The sequence below is a fragment of the Glycine max genome, chromosome 14 (assembly GCF_000004515.6).
Source record: "Glycine max cultivar Williams 82 chromosome 14, Glycine_max_v4.0, whole genome shotgun sequence".
NCBI classification, from domain to species: Eukaryota; Viridiplantae; Streptophyta; class Magnoliopsida; order Fabales; family Fabaceae; genus Glycine; species Glycine max.
Genome location: NC_038250.2, coordinates 43,887,757 through 43,906,044, shown reverse-complemented (window position 1 = coordinate 43,906,044; position 18,288 = coordinate 43,887,757).

The window sequence follows — 18,288 nt, the reverse complement described above, 5'->3', positions numbered from 1 at the left end:
GTCTTCGTGCTTTATGTACAGGGGGAAATCTGGATTAACTACCCCGAACACGGTGGCATCCCATCTAACCTGATAAGGCCTCAAGAAAAGCTCTGGGATGGTCAATGTCATCAGATAAAGTGGATCATCGACCTCCGGATCGGGCTTCGGAGGTGGTTTTGGCGGACACACAGCTACCTGTTCATGAAACAAAGTTAAATAGCCAAATTTGAGGCACACTTAATGAATTAATTTAAAAAGAAGAAACATATAGTAAGGACAACAAGTACTTGGTTTGATAAAGACTTGATCAGATGTGTCGGCCAAGCAAGGAAGGTGTGAAGTGCCTGCCCCACTAAGGAAACCTCAGCAGTGGGTATAGGAACTGCAGCATGTGCATCTTTAACCTCGTCCACACTCACCTTTACTTGGCCAGGCAACAAAGGAGTGTTATGAACAAGAGTGGATCCCTCATAAACTCTCCCCGCGGCAACCAGGCGGGCAGGATCTGCTTCTATGTACAAGCCGCACCTGTTAGAGTCACCCGTCTCAGGATCGTTTCCTAAGGGATCAACACAACTCCCCTTTGTGCTCACCCGAGGACCGGAGGGACCAGGACCAACCAAAGGCTCAGGAGGTCCCTGAGATTGCATCTGTGACTGAAGCTGGTTGAAGGATGCCATGACCTGCCTCGTCACTTTCTCTGTGATGAACTCCTCTAGCTGGTCCCTGATCTGCTGAGTCAGTTGCTGTAATTCGTCAGGAGGCAGGGAGGAAGCGCTGCGGGACGTCCGTGGAGCCGATCCAAAGTATTGCTTGATGGTGACACCGGCTCCAGCAGCACGGACACGTCCAGGGTGCTTTGGACGTCCAATAGCAGCGGCCAGAACATCCTGACGTCCATGGGGGACGAACGATCCCTGTGTGGTCTGCTCCTCAAACGAATCCTGCACAGAAAACACATAGTGGTACATGGTATTCTCAAAATATTCGAACATAATTGTAATGGTTAGTTGAAAATGACTTACAATCTTCTCAGTGATTTCCTTTGCGGCCTCAGTCGTCATCTCCCCTGTCTTCTTCGTGCGGGCCATCTTCCACTTCACGTGGCGTCTGACCGGGGATGGAGGGTCGACGACGCCATCAACGCTTCCTGACTATGCAGCTTCCTGCATCTTCTTCTTGGTCTTCTCAACCAGGAGCTTCTGCTCCAAATAATCATAACCCCCACGAGACAAAACGTGGGGGGTAGTATTCTACTTCTGGATGGCATGTGCCTTGATGCGCACATCCTGGAAAAATTAAACAATAATGTTTGAAATGGGTAGAATGAAGTATAACAACATCATGTTTAATATGAAAAAAAACTTAAATGGCAAAGGAACATACCTCCCAAGAAGGGTCTCTGCGAGTCTAGCAAAATTGGGCCCACTTTTCCTTGTTGATGCCGTATTTGTCACAGATAGTGCCCTCGACATCGTCCTGATCGGCTGCAAGGGCCCATTTCCTCGTGAGGTCTGATTTAAACTGCCTCCATCTCTCCCCCACGGTCTGTAGTAACTTCCTTTTCGTCCTACTGTCAGAAGCCTCTGGGATATCAAATTCCGCCTGACAACATGAAACAAAGTTTATTTGTTACAATAATGAAATTTTTTGGCTATTAATTACACATAATCAAATAAGAAAAGAGAAATACCTGAATATCCTCCCAAATCAGGTCCTTTTGAGCAGTAGGGACCTCCTTCCAGTTCTCGTAGGTGATGTCCACCTTATCACGTGCCACAATCCCCAAATATGTTCTTAATTTCTTCTTGTGGGGACCGTCGGCCTTCCCTATAGCAGGATCAACATGCACCACTGGTCTCTCAACACCAGGTGGTCTAGTGGACAACGATCGTAGGCGTGAGGCTTTGCGTGTCCGCTTCATGGCAGACGTCGAAGCCGATGCGTCTGAAGTAGAAGGAGGACGAGGAGGAGAAAGAGGAGAAGGAGGAGGAGGAGGAGGAGGAGTAGTGGAGGCAGGTGGAGAACCCATGATCTTTTATACAATAACATACAAAATTGGATTAATGAAAAGAGGATTAGTCATAAGTTTTTTTTGGAAGGCAAAAGTATAACATTATTAAAACTAGCGAAAGAACATGGTGCAGAAGCAGCACTGCAGGAGTTGTCAGAAAATGGAACTGATAGAGCTAAGATAAAAGCTGGAAGCATATTGGAACTCTTGGAGCGAATGGAAGGGGTTGATAATCTGCAGAGTTCATAGTCTCAAAGTATGGAGGCTGGAGGGCATTGGAGGAAGGCATTAGAGGAAGCCAAGACTCTATTTGGTGGAGGGACCTGCTATCAAGTCAGCAGCAACAGCAGAATCAGGTAGTCAAAACGGAAAGAAATTGGAAGGTGGGAGGTGGGAAGAAGTTAAGATTTTGGGAGGACCCTTGGACACATAATGCTATACCATTAATGGACAAATAACCAAGGTTGTACCGAATTTCTGATCAACAGAAACAAATCATTATGAATATAGGGAATAACACCAACGGCGGATGGGAGTGGAAGCTATCTTGGAGGACGACTCTTTTTTATAGTGAAATTCAAATGGCAGATAATTTCCTTGGAGAACTATCACAGCAGCAGATTCAGCCAAATAGGGAGGATAGGTGCAACTGGAAGCATGATCAAACTGGATACTACTCAACAAAAAGCGGATATGACTTGATATGGGAAGCACAGATGGGAGCTAATCAGAATTTGGAAGCTCAAAATACCAATTAAATCACTGGTTTTTGCTTGGAGGCTAATTAGGGACAGACTTCCAACTAGGATGAATCTTAGAAGGCGGCAGGTTGTGATAATTAAATGAGGTACAGTGCCCATTTTGTGGAGATGTAGATGAGGAGCCTGCCCATTTAGAAATATGGAGACAGACTTTGGAACACATTTTAATCAGTGGTCCTCCAACCTAAAGGAAGTGTTTAGTAAATAGGCTGTAGAGGATTCAGAATCTATGTATCAATTAGCTTGTTGTAAGTGGTTCTGTTATAAAACAACAACCAAATGCACATTTATATCTACAAATGTAATCATAGTACCACTGGTAGTTTTCAATATATATAATATCTAATTTTGCTGAGCAAAAAAAAAGGGAATTTGCGGACAAGACAGCTGGAGAAAGGCTTTGCCCAGCCCTACAACTATTGGTCTAGTAATTTATCAACAACATTTTTTGATTAGGGTAACAGTGCAGGGTTATTGTATTCTATTTAGATTGGCACCTGATTCGTAGGACCTATGCTTCTGCTAGTCTGCTGGTTTCTACCTTGTATATTTAGTACCTCTGGTACTCACAGTTATTAATACAAATTATAATTTTGCTGATAAAAAAAAAAAGATAATACAAGAGAGAGAGAAAGGCAGTGGCAGTCACAACATATATATAGAGAAGGGCAGCAGATAAAATTACAAAAACTTTCAACACTAACAATGAACAAGTTCTGAGAGTTTAAATCACAGTAAATACTTCAAAGATATCAGTCCAATGAAACAAAGGTCATGTAGACAGGCATAGCATAAGTTACAAATATACCAGGTTTGCATACAACAACAATTTCAAATTAGTTTTCGAATCAAAGATATAAATACCTGACTTTGAGGCTTCAAAGATATAATCAAAGCGCTTCCGCAGCAACGCCAATTAGTAGTAGTAAATGATAGCCCTAAAAAAACCATACAGAAATTAGCCACAGTGTATTTAAAGCCTTTTATCAACAATATGACTCTCACTTCATGGTGATAAATTGAATCTCAAAAGACATTATACTGAGAGTGTATTTAAAGCCTTTTTCAGTCATTCTATCAAACAGCTCATTGACAATTTTTTAAGAATACATATCATACTTCTATCCAGTCAAACTAAAGCAATAACTAATTAATTTAATTAAACAGGGACCAATTTAGATGTGAATCATTAAAGGTAGATGATGGCATTCAAAGAATGATAGCGTCGGTTCAAATTTTAAGAAGAAAAAAAAAACAATTACACTATATTTCAATTATAGACAATAACAGTGGCCATCTTAATACCACCACATGGATAGCAACAGAATTAGTAAAACTGCAACCTGCCTGTCCACCCATTAACCTTATTACCCAGTCACTGTAAAGTTTGAAATGTTCTGAACCATAAAATAAAACTGCAACCTGCCTGTTCAGCAGCAGTGGGGCAATTATCATCCTCCAGGATGGGGAGGATATGTTTTGAACCATAAAATAAAACTCCTCAAACAGTGCATAAAGCAGTGGAGCTTAACAAATGGTGAAGCTAATGCTAGAAAAGTTACTATGATTAAAAAGGAGCTAAATGCTTTGGAGAATGTTCTAAATGACAGACCTCTATCCCAAGTGGAAGTCACTCTTAAGAAATATCTTCAAGTTCAATTGTGGGAGGCAGCTTATGCATATGAATCTATGTTGAGACAAAAGGCTAGAATTAAGTGGCTAAAAGAAGGGGACAACAACTCTCCTTATTTTCACAGATTGATCAATCATAGAAGAAGAAAAAATGCTATTCCAGGTATTTTCATGGATGGTGTGTGGATTCATGAACCTTGCAGGGTTAAAAATGCAGCTGTCCTTTATTTCAAAGACAGATTTTTGGAGGATTGTTCTAACAGGCCAACACTGGATGGTGTTTACTTCTCCTCTCTGGATCTAAGAGACAAAGAAAGCCTTGTGTCCAGATTTAATGAATTGGAGATCAAATCTGCAGTTTGGGATTGTGGGGGGGACAAAAGCCCTGGCCCGGATGGCTTCAATTTTAATTTTATTAAACACTTTTGGAAGATTTTGAAACCAGACATCATGAGATTCATGGATGAATTCTATTTCTAATGCTTCCTTTATAGCCCTCATTCCAAAGATTAATGACCCTCAATCTTTCAATGATTATAGACCCATCTCCCTTATAGGGTGTGTCTATAAAATTGTGGTAAGAGTTTTGGCCAAGAGGCTGGCTGCTGTATTACCTCACCTTATAGATGAAAGGCAGACGGCTTTTATGAAGGGGAAACACATTCTTCATGGTGTTTTAATTGCCAATGAGACTATAGCTGAGGCCAAATCTAGAAGTAAACCTTGCATGGTCTTCAAAGCCGACTTTGAAAAGGCATATGACTCGGTTTCTTGGGGTTTTCTTGACTACATGCTTAAAAGGATGGGATTTTGTGAAAGCTGGAGGAAATGGATAAATGGTTGTCTAAATACTGCAATTATATCCATTTTAATTAATGGGAGTCCATCTAAGGAGTTTAGTCCTAAGAGAGGTCTAAGGCAAGGTGATCCCCTTGCACCTTTTCTCTTCAACATTGTAGCGGAAGGTCTCACAGGCTTGATGAGGTCAGCTATGTCCAAGAACCTGTTCAGAAGCTACCTAGTGGGATCTTTAAAAGAAGAGGTGAACATCCTCCAATATGCTGATGATACTTTGTTTTTTGGAGATGCTACTAAGCAAAATGTGAGAACCTTAAAATGTGTTCTGAGGTGCTTTGAGGAAGCATCTGGTCTCAAGATAAACTACTCTAAAAGCCACTTTGGTTGTTTGGGTAAATCAGCAAGTTGGTGCAGGGAAGCTGCCTAATTCCTTAATTGCAGTACTTTGGAATTTCCTTTTACTTATCTTGGAATTCCAGTTGGGGTGTCCTCTAAGAGTTGGATCGTGTGGCAGCCTATTGTAAGGAAGTTTGAAGTCAAACTTGCAAAATGGAAGCAAAGAACTCTATCAATGGGGGGCAGAATCACTCTTATTAATTCTGTCCTCTCAGCCTTACCTATCTACCTTCTATCCTTCTTTAGGATCCCCAAAAAAGTGGTGCAAAAAATTGTCTCCATCCAGAGAAATTTTCTATGGGGAAGTCACCAAGAGGCCAGCAAGATTCCTTGGGTGAAGTAGGACAAAGTTTGTCTTCCTAAGAACAAAGGGGGTCTAGGGATTAAAGACTTATCTTTATTTAATGCGGCTTTACTTGGCAAATGGGGGTGGCAACTGGCTAACAATCAAGACCAGCCTTGGTCTAGAATTTTAATCTCTAAGTATGGTGGGTGGAAGGAGTTGATTTGTGGTGGAAGGAGGAATTTCACTTCCCAATGGTGGCAGGATTTGAAGAGTATCTTCCAGCAGCATCACAATGAATGCTTAACTGATAATTTAAAATGGAGAGTGGGAAGGGGGTCCAGCATCAATTTATGGAAGCATAAATGGATGGAGGACAACTGTACTCTCCAAGGAAAATATCCCCAGTTATATTTAATAAGTAAACAGCAGAATTCATCAATCAATTCTATGGGAGATTTTGTGGAGGGTAGGTGGGAATGGAAGTTATCATGGAAAAGGAATTTTTTTTATCATGAAATTCAATTGGCAGCTGATTTCCTAGTTGAGATCGATTCTGTTCACATTCACCAATCCAGCAGAGATTTCCTTTGGTGGAAGCTAGACACTAATGGAGTTTTTTCAACAAATTCTGCCTACAAAGTGCTGCAGGAGGCTCACCATAGTGATAGTGAAGACAATGTTCTTAACATTATGTGGAAATTGAAAATTCCCCCAAAAGTGAGTGCTTTTTCTTGGAGACTTTTCAAGAATAGACTTCCTACTAGGGACAATCTTAGAAAGACACAGGACACACTGCCTTCTTATAGTTGTCCTTTATGTGACCATGAAGAAGAATCGATTTATCATCTTATGTTCAACTGTGAAAAGACTAGGAGTCTTTGGTGGGAGACAATGAGATGGGTTAATAGAGTGGGTTCCTATTCCATAGATCCAAAGAATCATTTTTTACAATTCACCCAGTGGAATAGCAAAGATAGTACCAACAAAAGATGGGAATTTTTGTGGCTAGCCCTGTCCTTCTCCATTTGGTACCATAGAAATGCCAAGATATTCAAGAACCAGCCGTTCACTCCTGAAAAGGTCATGGATGATGCCTTGTTCCACACCTGGTCCTGCATAAAATGTGTGGAGAAGGACTTCCAAATGCACTTTAATTTTTGGTCAACCAATCTAAAGGATGTTCTTTCTTAGAAGGGATGGGTTTGTATTTTTGTGGGCTATATTCGGTCTCTCCTAATGGGATGCAGACTGTAATTGTCTTGCTTTTTAACTTTGTATCTTCAGTACACCTAGTACTGAATTTCATATATAATATATTGATTTTTGCTGTGCAAAAAAAAAATGTCTCTTTGTAATCTGTAGTACCACTGGTACTTCTAATTATCAATATAAATTATCTTTGCAGTTCAAAAAAAAAAATTAAACAGAACAGTACCACAGGTACTGAAAATAAAAGATACAAGACACAAAAGTGCCACCTTCCAAAAAGCAAAACAAACCCAACAATAACCCAGCACAAGGACCCCAATACATATAATCAGAAATTTAACCAAAGGCCATCATAAGCACCTTTTGAGGTTCAAAAGGAATGCCATGAAACAGCAAGGAATTCCTAAGAAATCACCAGACCTTTCTATTTCTATTTTTTACACATTTAAAACTCAAACATATAAAATAAAAACTATATAACAAACTAACAAAGATAAAGACAAAAAAAAGGAAATATAAACTCACCTCAGTTGGTGCTGCTGCCTATCATTTCACTCTCACAACAAATAGGAATCATGTACCTGCATGGAAGAAATAATCACACAACACACAATGATCAGAATAAGCAAATGCATATAATTAAGCATGATACAATATCAATATTCATGGAAGTAACAATGACTTGTCAAAAATTTGGATGAAATTCAATATGCAAATCAAAGCTTTGTCCCTGAAACCCTCTGTGTAAATCAAAGCTTTGTCCCTGAAACCCTCTATGTAAATTTGACAGCCTCATGTCTCCCTTCCTAAAAACCCACTAAAAACTGCCTAACCCCCGTGCTGTTACTCCATAATTTATTCTGCAATAACTGCTTAAGGTAGTTACATATGGTCCTAAATCACTACACATTCAGTTACGATTAACCCTTTGTGCCTAACTAGGGTTTCGAAACATCACAATAGAGACAGACCATTGAACAATGGATTTTCATCATTAACATACAACAGAGACATACCTAAGTCTACTTATCTACAAAAATGGATTTACAAAACCGATGTTAACTAAGTCTACTTATTTACAAAAATGTCACCGCACTTTCGTTAACATTGGTTTTAGCTATAACCGATGTTAATTGGGCGATGTAGAAAGCTGTTTTTTTAGTAGTGAATTGAATGACTGTTAATGGGTGGTAATGACCATTAATGGGTTGTAATGACCAATAATGAGTGGTAATGGCCACTAAATGCATTCTTGATGGTAGAATGCCTATATATAGCACATGGATTTGGTCCCTGAGCTCATCTCTTCCAATTCATCTGATACACCATCTAGAGAGAGAAAGAGAGAGAGAGCTTGGAAAAACCAAAACAAAGCAACTCTTTCATGACAATGGCTGGATGTATGATTTGATTTTTATTTTCCACATTTTGTTAATGACCTGTGTTTCTTTTGTAGTTTGTAACATTACAAGTTAAAAGGTTTAGTCTAACATAAAGATAGCAGAAGCAGAGAAACAAGGAAGTAGAGAAAGCAAAGGAAACCATTGTTGAAGGGAATCCATTTCTAGAGCCTTGGCATATCTGTTTCACTCCATTTCTCTTCCATTTTCTTCCCTTTCATCCCACTGTTATATTTGTAAGTCTTTTTCATGACAATAAGAGACTAAAATCACCCGTTGTTGGGAGTTCTACAAACCAAACTCTCTTTGATTTAATGATTCTAAACTATCTATTAATATGGTGTTCATATTACTGTTCTTCTCTATGCTCATTCACATGTCTTTGGTTTGATCATACATTTTCATGAACTGTTTTAGACTTTAGGCATTGGAAAATGTTTACATGCTAAGAACTTGAAAAAAATATCTAGGTAATCCATGTCTAGGGATAAAGTGGTATTTTCTAGCCTATTCATGCATCTCTGCTCGTAATGCAAATTATTTAATGTAACTCTTAAGGAATTAGGAACGATATTAGGTGATTTAGGCTCTTTTACTTGAGGGATCATGGTTTGAGTATGTTATAAGATACAGGCAATAATCATATTCATGTTAAAAAGAGAAAAATCTATTACGATTACATCAAGAGTAGTTCTAGTATGCGAAGCCCCTTAACACGTTCCTTAACTTATCACAACACCATCTCACAACTTTGAGTGTTTGTTTTCTTAACATTTCACGTTCCTTGCTTTTTAGTTAATTCACTTTAGTTTATACTTGTATTTAATCAATGAATAAGATCTGATTTGAGTCACTAATTACTTAAACATTAGATATATATAACCTGAGTACAATAAAATTCCTGTAAAATCGATGCTCGATTTTACCATTTTAATACTATTTGTAAAACTTGATACGCTTGCCAATGAGTCAATAATAATTGGGAGAAAAGAGAAAATAAAAGATATAAATTAATTTTTTTTAGAAAGTAAAAGAGATGAAAATATATAGTTATGATGATTAAGACAAAATAATAAAATAAATAAATTAATGAATTTAATAACTCTTTAACATTACATGCATACACATTTTTTTTAATATCATCAGAAGGTGTAATCCTCCTTTCCCTGAGTTGACTCATTTTTTTTTTTGGATAAAATAGACCTCCTTTCACTGAGTTGACTGGTTTTTTTTTTTTTTTTTTTGGATAAAATAGACCTCTAATTATTATTCTATGTCCAAGCTAAAAATTGAATCCCTAACATTTACTAAAGGACCTAAATACCAAATACTGGTGTCAACAATTTTTTGTTCATGCATGCACATATTAACTAAATCCTATATAAATGAAGGTTGATTTCATAAAAGTCTACATGCAGCTAAATTCTTAACTACTAGAAGTTAGCCTACTTAAGTCTAACCTAATGCCCCTATGATCTGAATAAACTAAGTTGATTTTTCTAAGTCTAGAGATCACACTATCGACACAAGCCAAATGGCCTGGAATTAGCTTTCAACGTAAAAAGAGGAGCAAAGACTAGTCAACAGTATAATGGTAAAAGATAAAATCAAGATTTAACAACATTTTTCTATTTAATGAGTTAGGCTTAGTCATCCTTTGATCAATCAATGTAAACAATTCGTAATTAATAGATAAAGTCATCAACTTGTCTTATCCAAAAAGGACATTAACTTAGGTAACTGGGTTAAATTCAATAAAATAATAAAGGTTAATTAATTTTAGACTTTTTATCCTTTTTATTTATGAAAGAGTGTCCTGCGACTGGACCACTCTTTTTACTGTTAATAAATAGCTACTAATCTCCTAAAATAATCTCTCCACCAAAACTGTTAATAAATAGCTAATTAAGTAAAAGTTTGAGTTTTCTTACATTTGACACTACAAGCTTTGTTTGAACAACTTATTTTTCTCCAGTTAAGTTGTTTTTATAAAATAAATTATTTGAACAATAATTAGTGTGTTTCAGACATCTGTTGAAATTTGCTAAAAAGTTCTTTGGTGAAAAAAAAAAAAGTTGTTTCCGCAAAGTTTATGATTATTTCTACTAATTTTTCCCTCCTAAAAAACGTTTTCTCCAAATTACCTCGAAATTTCCCAGCAACTTCATACCTTTTTTTTTTAAAGTTTTTTTTATTAATGTAAAACTTGATTGTTTTTATCCAAACAAAATTCATTATCTTAAAGTTACTTTTTAGCAAACTTACCCGATCAAAAACTAAAATAAGCTTACTTCTGCAATATTTTTTAACACGTAAGGTAAGAGAGATAAGATAGAAACTAAAACTCAACTAAGTTCATCTGCTGTTTTATTAATTTGTTGCAGTATTTATACAATTGAATTTCCAAGCTGATTCTATTCTTTCTCTTTGAACAACAATACAGATTATTACTAACTACCCTGATGATTCCTGTTACTGTCAAGCTTCCTTCGAGTATTATGCTCGTACATAAGCTCATACATACTCTTGTAGGTACGTGGGCCTTTTACTAATCCTCCTTGGTCTACTATTGCTGCTATTGGTATCAGTAATGCTATCAATACACCCATCCCCGAAAACAACCTTGTCCTCAAGGTTGTGAGCTTGGCGGAGCTCCTCCCAGCGTTCCCAGGTGGACTCTTCGGGAGGCATGTCTTCCCATTGGACTAGCACCAAGGGCACGGGAGGGTCGACGGAATGGTCCAATTTCCAATCAAGTATGTGTGAGGGAGTAGGGAGAGGGTGATGGTCGAGGGACGCAATAGGAAGCGTCGCCGGAGCTGTCGGCAAGGGACCCTTGTGTGGTTTCAGGAGGGATATGTGAAATACTGGGTGGATACGTGAAGATGCCGGCAATAGCAACTTGTAGGCCACGGCGCCGATGCGCTCCACGACCTCGAAGGGTCCATAATACCTTTTGGCCAGCTTGTGGTAGGACGGAGCTAACGAGGTCTGACGGTAAGGGCGAAGACGAACGTAGACCCAGTCTCCCATGGCCATCGAGAAATCACGGCGATGCTTATCGGCGGAAGCTTTCATCGACTCCTGAACCTTACGGAGACGACGTTGCAGGTGGGCATGCATGTCCTGGCGAGAAGTCAATAGTTGGTCAACGACGTCAATGGCGGACGAGCCCTGCAAATATTGAACCACGGTTGGTGGAGGGCGGCCATAAACCACTTCAAAAGGGGAGAGGCCGGTCCCGGAATGAATGGCGGTGTTATAAGACCATTCGGCCAGGGACAGAAAACGAAACCACCGAGAAGGTTGGTGATGGACGAAGGCGCGGAGGTACTGCTCCAAGGTCTGATTGAGGACCTCCGTCTGCTCGTCGGTTTGCGGGTGGTAGGCGGTGCTCATTCTGAGCTTGGTGCCGCTGAGTTTGAACAGGTCCCGCCAGAAATGACTTATGAAAATAGGATCACGGTCTGATACCAGACTACAGGGAAACCCGTGCAATTTGCAGTCTGAGTCAAGGAACACGACGGCCACCTTATAGGCAGAGTGGTGTGGGGGAAGGGCAGCGAAATGAGCGGCTTTGGAAAATCGGTCAATAACGACCATAATGACCGTGAATCCCTGCGATGGAGGAATACCTGTGATAAAATCCAAAGCCAGATCTTCCCAAATGGTAGCCGGGATGGGTAGTGGTTGGAGCAACCCCGCTGGCTTGCGGGTGTCGTACTTCGTCTGCTGGCAAACTGAACATTGGGCTACGAATTGACGAACATCAGCCCGGATAGTGGGCCAATCGAAATTTTGTTGAAGACGATGAAGTGTCTTGGTCGTACCGGAGTGACCCCCAACTGGGGAGGCGTGAAACTCCTCCAATAATGTCCGTGTGATGTCGCAGGGGAAGGGAAGCCAAATTCGGTTCTTCCGGAGAATGAGATCGTGGTGGATGGAGAGCTCCGGATGGTTCGCCGGTGTAGCCTGGATATCTTGCAGAAGGGCGATGTATCGGGGATCCTGTAGTAAGGTTTGCCTCAATTGGGAAAGAAAGAGGGGATGTGGCATCGTCAAAGCTAGACACGTGGTGTCCGGGGGATTGATGCGTGATAAGGCGTCCGTCACCATGTTAGATGCCCCTGGTTTGTACCTAATGGTGTAGTCGTATCCCAACAGCTTCGTCAGATATAATTGTTGCTCCGGTGTCTGAATGATTTGAGTCATTAAGTCCTTCAAACTGCGATGGTCCGTGAGAATGGTGAAGGTGGCACCGAGAAGGTAATGTCTCCATTTCCTGACCGACGAAGTAATCGCGTGTAGCTCTCGTATATAAGTAGAGGCCTTCTGCAAGCGAGGGCACAGAACCTTACTATAGAAAGCGATGGGATGGTCCTCTTGGAGCAGCATCGCGCCCATTGCCGTGGCCGACGCATCGGTTTCTATGGTGAATGGCAGCGAAAAATTTGGATTGGAAAGAACAGGGGCAATGGTCATGGCCTGTTGAAGGGCCGAAAAAGCCGAATGGGCCTCGGGGGACCAACAGAACTTGTCCTAGCGTAAGAGGGAAGTAAGGGGCAAGGCAATCGCCGCGTAGCCCTTAATAAACTTCCTATAGAAGCCGGTTAAGCCCAGAAAGCCACAAAGTGCCGTCAGAGAAGCAAGAACAGGCCACGCAAGCATGGCGGAAATCTTCTCAGGGTCAGGGGCAACACATTGGGCTGATATAATGTGGCCCAAGTAGTTAAGCTGGGACTGCGTGAAAAGACACTTTGATTGCCGGAGCAGAAATTGTTTTTCTGATAGCGTGGCCAAAACGGAGTCCAAGTGAGCTACATGGGTGTCCAGATTGGAACTATAAACCAATATGTCGTCGAAGAACACCGCGACATACTTTCTGAGGAAAGGCCTGAGGGTATCGTTCATGGCCGATTGGAACGTCGACGGCACGTTACTGAGTCCAAATGGCATGACTCTGAACTCATAATGGCCTAGGTGAGTGCGGAAGGCCATTTTATGGATATCGTCGTCTGCCATGCGGATTTGGTGAAATCCCTGACGCAGGTCGAGCTTAGAGAAGCAAGACGCCTGGCCTAGATCATCCAAAAGTTCGTCTATTGTCGGCATAGGGAATCGGTCTTTGACCGTAACGGCGTTCAAGGCACGGTAGTCCACGCAGCATCGCCAGGAGCCATCTTTCTTCTTGACGAGAAGAATGGGGGAAGAAAAAGGGTTGTGGCTGGGTTGTATGAGGTTAGCCTCAAGCATGGCCGTAATTTGTCTCACAATCTCCGTTTTCTGGAAATGGGGGTACCTATAGGGTCTAACGTTGACTGGGGTGGCTTGTGGTAAGAGGTGAATGTGGTGTTGAATGTTTTTGGGTGGAGGGAGTTGGGTGGGTTCCGCGAAGATGTGAGCATAATTGTCCAACACAGAGGTGATCACGGAGGGAAGGGGAGTCGGGGAAGACGAAGAAGGTGGTGAGGACGGGAGTGGAATGGTGGTGAGAAGGAAGAGGGCCGATACACTCTGGGTCTAGGTGAGTCTTTTGAACTGATGGGCTGAAGCTGTTGATGGGGTGGGGGGTGCATCAGCGTTAAGAGTTATAGATTGGCCCAAATGTGTAAAAGACATGGTCAGCGTCTGATAGTTGGTTGTAATTGGGCCGAGAAGCTTTAACCATTGGACGCCCAATACAAGGTCCGCCCTGCAAAGAGGGAGATGATGTAAATCGAGGGTGAACTCGTGTCCCTGAATCCAAACCGGGACTTGCTGTGATAAAGTATCACAGGCAAGGGTGTGGCCGTTGCCCACCATGACCTACAATGGTGGTGTCTGGGTTGACGGCAGGTCCAGAAACTTGGCAACTCTGGATTGGATGAAGTTGTGTGTACTTCCTCCATCCACGAGTATGACCACCTGGTGACGTTGTAGGGAACCCAGAAGTCGAAAAGTTTGCGGCGTCGGGGTGCCTTCCATGGCATTGAGACTGATGTATGGGGTGAGAGTGGAATCCGCTTCCATTCCAGAAGGAAATGCAGGTGTTATCGGACCTATGGAGGGTTCGGGTTCCTCATCGGCGATGAGAATATGGAGGCACGATTTGCATCGATGGCCGTGTGACCACTTCTCGTCACACTGGTAGCAGAGCCCCTGCTCGCGGCGGGTGGCCATTTCTTCCAGCGTGAGGCATTTAATTGGAACCTTGGCAGGAGGTGGAGGGGTTTTGGACAAGGGATTAGGGCTAGGGTTGTACGAGGGTGCACGAAGACCGCGGCGGTGATCCAGAAGTTTGTCTTCCTATAACCGCATGAGCTCGGTCGCCTGAGGAAGGGAGAGAGGGCGTAGAGCCTGCACTTCCCGGCGAAGCTCCGGTGTCAAGCCGGAGACGAAGCAATTGAGTAAACAAGAAGGTGGAAGACCAATGGTCCTGTTCGCGAGGCGCTCGAAATCGGTGAGATACTCACTCACCGTGCCTGTTTGCTGGAGCTTGAACAGGGCTCCTTGGGGATCGTCGTAATACGAAGGCGCAAATCGTGACTCCAGGGCCTGCAACATCGCCGGCCATGAGGGAAAGAAACCGTTGCGAGCCATCCATTGGTACCAGGACAGCGCTGGTCCATCCATGTAGAAGGCCGCCACCGTGAGACGCTCCGGGTCCGGAATCCCCTGGTAGTCGAAAAATTGAGATATTTTGAATATCCAGCCCAGCGCATCGTGACCGTCGAACCGCGACACGTCAAGTTTCATATGATGGCGGTGAAGGGGTGTAGGGGAAGGATGCATGGAAGGTGATGCCGGGGAATGTGGGGGAATAGCCATGGCGGCAAAACGTTCGGCGAGAGAGTTGAACTTGGCCGTGAGTAGAGAATGAATTGATTCCACCTTATTGTCGAGGTTTGTGTTGTTGAGGTTTCTAATAGCCTCCTCGAGCTTTTCTGTGGTTACTTGTCTTGTATGGTGCTCAGGCATATCGAGGTGGTTACGGTGGTTGAGGAAGGTCGTTACGGTGGTTGGGGAAAGTAGTTACGGTGGTTGGGCAAGTAGTTACGGTGGTCAGGTCGGACCAGTTGATAGAGGACTGAGTATCGGGAGAAGCTAAGATAAGAAACTAAAACTCAACTAAGTTCATCTGCTGTTTTATTAATTTGTTGCAGTATTTATACAATTGAATTTCCAAGCTGATTCTATTCATTCTCTTTGAACAACAATACAGATTATTACTAACTACCCTGATGATTCCTGCTACTGTCAAGCTTCCTTCGAGTATTATGCTCGTACATAAGCTCATACATACTCTTGTAGGTACGTGGGCCTTTTACTAATCCTCCTTGGTCTACTATTGCTGCTATTGGTATTAGTAATGCTATCACATATAATTGTTTTGAGTCATAGGGTGACCCTAACTCTATATTGTACCATTTTACTCCTTTGTTTTTCTATCACCAAATAATAAAAATTTCAAACATAAACAATTAAAAATTTAAAGTAATCATTTTACTAATTTTCATATATTTATGCCAGTAACATTTACTTTTCTATTATTATATTTCTACAATTTATTTTACTTTCTAGTGACATATCGATCCACTACTATCTTTTCAGTTATTTATAGTTTTGCAATTTATTTTACCCTTTCGTGACACATTGATTGTCTATGAATTTTTACTTTTCAGTTATTTACATTTTTAAAATGTATATATTTTACTTTCAAATGACATATTTATCCGTTGACTACTTCTAGCGTGAACTTTTGCACACGTTAGAATATTTAACATTTAAGGTAAACATAAAAATCTAAATCAAATATATCATAATATTTATATTATAATAAAATACAACAATGTCATTAACAATACCATATAGAATTGAAAAAATGAAAATTAATATAATTCTATAAAATTATAAGAAATTAAGATATAAAAATATAAATGAATGTAAATGCTTAAATTATATATATTTTTTTAAATAATAATAGTTGATACCAATTTGTAAGCCTTATTAATATCTTTTTATTTATCTTAAAAATATTTTTGATTAAATTTTATTAAATAAAAATATTTTTTTAAAATACTGGTTATAATAAGTTTATATATTGATTTTTGAATGATTTCATTGGTTCTCATCGATTATGAAAATAATAAGTTTTCTTTAGTGAATGGATCAGTCAACAGGCTAGTTTTCGATAAGATTTGTTGAACCAACCGGTCTAGTCTAATTTTCAAAATAATTCTTAAGATTAATATATTTTGGTCCATTTTAATGTAAGAATTATGAAATAAAAATATTTCATTTCATCTTGTGCATAAAAAGGAGTTAAGTTATGCATTATATTAGTGGTGAAGACTTTGATAGTTGACGGCCGAAGAATTTTGTAACTATGGAATACATATATGACCGATGTATAACAATCTTGAGTTGCATTGCCCTAAACCCTACTTTAATGCATCCTAACTAGTCATTATACAGATTTGACTTCTTTGCTGTTCTTTTTTATGTTGTTCCTGTGTTACTCCATTAAAATATTAATACATAACAATTGCGTTAATATTTAATGGTGACATTTAATTTTAAAAATTATGAAAACTGTATAATTTTAAAAGAAGTACTAGGATAGCACAGAAAAAGATAACAAAGAAACCAAATTCGCATTAGAATGTGTATTTTCCAGTTTAATAAGTTTCAAATTAAATTGCAATCTAAACACACTTACACATCATACACACAAAAATCAATTCTAGAGACAAAGTAACTCTAACTAATAAATGACTCTTTAAAATATTAAAGTTTAACTTTTTAAACTCAGAAGACTAAAATAAAAGATAAAATGAGAAAGTAACAAACTTTCATCCACTATTACAAACAAAGCTTTTTAAGTCGATTCTGCAGGTCATTTTACGACGGTTTTGAATCGTCATAACACGCAATGTCATAAAATGTGCCAACATCTACAATGACGATTTTGAAACAGTCTTTAAAGATTGGTGTTTCTAAGACGATTCTAGAGATAACCGTCTTAGAATGTATTATTTATTAAAGGCGGTTATCGGTTGTTAACCGTTATAATAAACAAACTTTCTACGACGGTTGTTACCAAAATCGTCTTAGAAAGTAAGACATACTAAGACGGTTTTTGCTGTAACCGTCTTAATATGTCATTTGTTTGTAAGACTTTCTAAGGCAATTGTTGCTAAAACCATCTTAGAAAGTAAGACATATTAAGACGGTTTGTAACCATCATAGTATGTCATTTGTTTGTAAGACTTTCTAAAGCGGTTGTTGCTAAAACCGTCTTTGAAAGTGAGACATACTAAGACGGTTTTTGCTGTAACTGTCTTAGTATGTCATTTGTTTGTAAGATTTTCTAAGGCGGTTGTTGCTATAATCGTCTTACAAATAATTACTTTGTTCATATACTAAATTTATATGCTACCACCAAGCATGGTATAACAACGACACAAAAACAAAAAACAAAAAATCAAACACAGCCCTGAAGTATTCTAAAAGGGATAATTTAGTATGAAATTTACTCTTTATGCTAACCTTGTCTAATGCAAGACTGAGGCACTTCTTTGCTGCTGTTAGATGTCCTTTTTTCCAAATGCAATTTCCTAAATATAGCCAAGCATATGCAAGATATGGGTTTAACAACATACATTCAATGGAGTCATCCCTCATATGTAAAAAAAACATTCTACTTGGAACTACTGAATAATATACTAAGCTGCTACTTGACTTCACAAACACGGACACTGACTGTCAATTGTATATATGTTTATGATATCCTTTACGTTTAATTAATTTGTTTTAAAGTATTTAATAACA